This window comes from Microtus ochrogaster, chromosome 6 (genome assembly GCF_000317375.1).
Source record: "Microtus ochrogaster isolate Prairie Vole_2 chromosome 6, MicOch1.0, whole genome shotgun sequence".
NCBI lineage: Eukaryota > Metazoa > Chordata > Mammalia > Rodentia > Cricetidae > Microtus > Microtus ochrogaster.
In genome coordinates, this window is record NC_022013.1 from 28198629 (window position 1) to 28203148 (window position 4520).

The window sequence follows — 4520 nt, forward strand, 5'->3', positions numbered from 1 at the left end:
TAGACCAGGCTGGTCTCGAACTCACAGAGATCCGCCTGCCTCTGCCTCCCGAGTGCTGGGATTAAAGGCGTGCGCCACCATCGCCCGGCCTTACATAGTGATTTCTTATTGCTTCCATTTCTCCTTAAAAGGCCATGATTTGATTTGGCCTTATAAAATAGCAGCATAGACTTTTATTATTTAAACAACACACACACATGTAAAACACATATGCACAATATAATTTCTTTATCCATATTTTGACAAATGTTTCTATACCATGACTCTTATAAATGCTTCAATGGATCTGGGAGTATAGATAATCCTTTGAGATATGGATTTTCTTTCTTTAAGTGTGTCCACAGAATGGTGGTTAGTGGATCACCCAGTTATATTCTTATTTGTTGTTTTAAGAAATGCTTTAGTTGCTAATAATGACTATTGTAGAAGCCATAACATTTTAGAGTATTTTTTACAATGATCTGCAGTTTGAGAAACCAAACATAAGCATTACATCTAAGATTTGAAACTTGGCACAATTGGTAATTCTTGGATATCTAAGGAGATGAGATGGAAAAACCACAGATTACTGTTCAACTGGAGAGAAGTCTTTTATTAATTTGGGGAAAAAAGATTGAACATTGGCTAAGACATGGCTTGTTGAAGTATAAAGCCACTTAGGGAACTGGCCCAAGGAATAAAGACAATCAACGGCCCTGGCAGCAGCTAAGAAACAAACTTTCCACTGGGCTGACCAACTGCATATTTTCTATAATAAATATGAATAAATATGTGGATAGCAATGAAACACATCACCGTGCTTTCTCAGAGCAGATCTAAAGATTACAGGATGTGATGCAATTTGAAGGAGCAAAGCAGATGGCGTGTGACTAGAGGTTGCTTCAGAAGTGTCACCAGAGGTGGGATTTTAGAAAGCCCGCAGAATGAATGGTACTATGATTCTGACAGCAGATAAAAAGGACTGGTCTTTTAAAGAGGAGGTTCAGGACACTCTGAGATTGTCAGAGATAGACGAGAGCTGTAGGTGGAGATGCGGCTCGGGAACCCTGAAGTTTATCTTCCAATGTTCATGTAATGTCACTAAATGGAAGGACTCTCTCAGAGGCTTGGGGGGCAGGTATCTTCTCATTGAGTTCTTCAATATGCATGAAGACTTCTAGAAACTTCTCACAATGAGTTTCAGAAATAAGATGCGCATACTCTTAAAGCCTTCAAGACATGGCTAGCCTCAAGAATCTGCCCCATGGAAAGTTTGGCATGAAATGTGCTGCCTCGGTAGTATCCGTGAATGACAAAAAGCTAGCAAACAAAACAAAAACACCATTCATTTGGATTAATACCTGCTGCAACCTCAAGGCGAAGGCAGGACTGACCAATATCTGAGGTCATATTTCTGGCTTGGATATGGGCTCTGGCCTAAAGCTTCCTGAACCTATCCAAGACCCAAGTCTATACTTATATCTGCTCTCCTCATCTAGGCTTTCACAGGGGCCTTCATACTATTTTCCACAATGGCTATTCTATTTTACATTTCCACCAAGATCATATGATTCTCCATTGGTTATCTATACTCATTTAAGTGACTATCTCATCTTTGGATCATAATCATTCTAACAGATATTGTAGTGATATCTCATTGGTTTTAATTTACTTGTTATTGATGACATCATCTTACATGTTTTTTTTCTTTTTTATAAAATTTATTTATTTAATTAAGGATTTCTGCCTCCTCCCCGCCACCACCTCCCATTTCCCTCCCCCTCCCCCGATCAAGTCCCTCTCCCTCATCAGCTTGAAGAGGAATCAGGGTTCCCTGACCTGTGGGAAGTCCAAGGACTGCCCACCTCCATCCAGGTTTAGTAAGTTGAGCATCCAAACTGCCTAGGCTCCCCCAATACCCAAGAGAGGCCTTATCATACAACAAAAGTATATGCTCAACTATGTTCATAGCAGCATTTTTGTAATAGCCAGAACCTGGAAACAACCTAGATGCCCTTCAATAGAAGAATGGATGAAGAAAGTATGGAATATATACATATTAGAGTACTACTCAGCAGTAAAAAACAAGGACTTCTTGAAGTTAGCGTACAAATGGATGGAAATAGAAAACACTATCCTGAGTGAGGTAAGCCAGACCCAAAAAGAGGAACATGGGATGTATTCTTACATGTTAAATGACAGTTTGGTCCTTTACTTGTTTAAAGGTTAGGTTGTATTTGTTTCTGTTGAGTTGTAGTCATTCCTTACATATTTTGGACATTAACTCTTTGTCAATGATGTTTTACAAGCATTCTCTTCCATTCCTTAGGTTATTTTTCATCCCGTTAGAGACATCACTTTTGGGACAGATGGTTATTAGTTTGATGCAGTCTCTCTTGTCTGTTTTTGCTTTTGTCTTTTAGTATGTGGGGTCACATCCAAATTAACCGGGAGTAAGGCCAATGTCAAGAAACTGTTCTCCTATTTCCTTGTAGAAGTTTTGCTTTCTCTGGCCCAATATTTAAATCTTTAATCCATTTCATGTTGATTTTTATGCATAACATGTCCAATTTCATTATTTTGCATGTGGATATCCAGTTTCCCCAGAAGTATGAGCTGACGAGATTGCCCCTTCTCTCCTGTGTGTTTTTGGTGCTTTTGTTAAGCATTTGTTGACCACATACACTTTGTTACTCACAGCTGATTACAGATAAATAAATGTGAGTTTATTTCTAGACTTTCTGCATGGTTTGTCTGTCTTTACTCTGGTAACAAACTATTTGGATTCTTGCAATTCTGTAGGGAATCCAGAAGTGGGATGCTTCCAACATGGCTCTTCTTTGTCTAGAGTATAATGTTACTCAATCTTTTTTGGTTCTGTGTGAATTTTTAAAGTGTTTTCCTTATTTCTGTAGAAATGATATTGGGATTTAATTGTTTGCAGTGAATGAACATAAGAGCTTCCTCATGCTGGACAACCATTCTGCAACTGAGCCTCATTCCTCAATGTTCACAGGCCTTGCTCTGTGTTGTGAGACAATGGTTTGTACCCTGTCAATTGTATCTTAATAAAACGCTGATTGGTCAGTAGCCAGGCAGGAAGTATAGGTGGGACAACCAGGAAGGAAGTAGAGGCAGGGCAATGAGAATGCTGGAAAGAGGGAAGTGCAGTCTGCAGTTGTGACCCAGCCACAGAGCAAGCAAGATGTGACTGCCTCACTGAAAAAGGTACCAAGCCACGAGGCTAACAAAGACAAGAATAATGGGCTAATAGAAGATATAAGAGTCAATAAGAAGTCTGAGCTACTAGGCCAATCAATTTATAACTAATGTAGACCTCTGTGTGATTTCTTTGGTGGCTAAATGGTTGTGGGACCTGGTAGGACAGAAAACAGACAACAGAATGGTGCCCAATGTGTGGACAATTGCATCCACATAAACCGTGAGAGAGTTTGGGAAGTAATTCTAGATACAAAATAATAGCTTTAAGCATGGCTTCTTGGTAGCAGCAATTTCTTAGGTCTGCCCTGCTTGCTAGAGGCAAGTGCTCTTACTTAAAAGAGACTTCCTGATTCAGTTTTAGCTGCAGAACCTTGCAGCTCTTTTAAGAGATTCTGTCATGAAACACTTAAATAGTGTTGATGAAAAGCTGACCACATTCTTTTTGGTGGTGGCAGGCAACTTGAAATGTCATAGAGTTGTGGCAATAAACATGGCTCTGGCCAGTACCTCTGCCATGAGTCTGGAATCTCAGAAAGCTAAAGGATGGGTTGGATCCAGTCATCAAAGCCATGGCTTTAATCCTAGCCATATTGCTTAGCAAATTAAAGACTCACGTGGTCAGAAAAAGAGAGATACAGAAAGATTGTTTCAGAAGAAAAAGCCTCTAAACAGTTTATAGTGTGTTTAAAAATATATGTAGACTTGGGAGAGAAAAAGAAAAAAATGTTAAAGTCCTTAAAAAAGAAAGAAAGAGAGTAGTTGGGTGTGGTGGCACACAATTTTAACCCCAACACTTGGGATACAGAGGCAGGCAGACCTCTGTGAGCTCAAGGTGTGGTGGTACACATCTTTAATCCCAACACTTGGGAGGCAGAGGCAGACAGATCTCTGTGTGTTCAAGGACAGCCTGGTCCACAGAGGGAGTTTCAGGACAGCCAAAGATACACAGAGAAACCCAGTCTCAAAAAGATAAAAATTAAAAGTAAAAGTAAAAGAAATAGAATTTAAAGCCACGTAAAGATGGAAAATACAAAGAGAGTCTGTGTATTGTATATTATTATGTTCTCTTTGAATTGTTTGACAGCTGAGGAAAGAGCAACAGCTGCTAAAAGACATTTAAATATAAATTCTGCTGGATTAATAAAACAAATATTTTGTAAATACCTTGACTTCAAAATTGAAGTCAAAAGGTAAGTTACTTTGGAGAAGAAGTTTTGTTTTTGTTTCCACAGGGAATGAGAGGCTGTGGATTCATTCTAGGGTAAGAAAAATCAAGTTTGATCAAGGAAGACCCCCTGAGAAATCTCTGATAGGAGCAG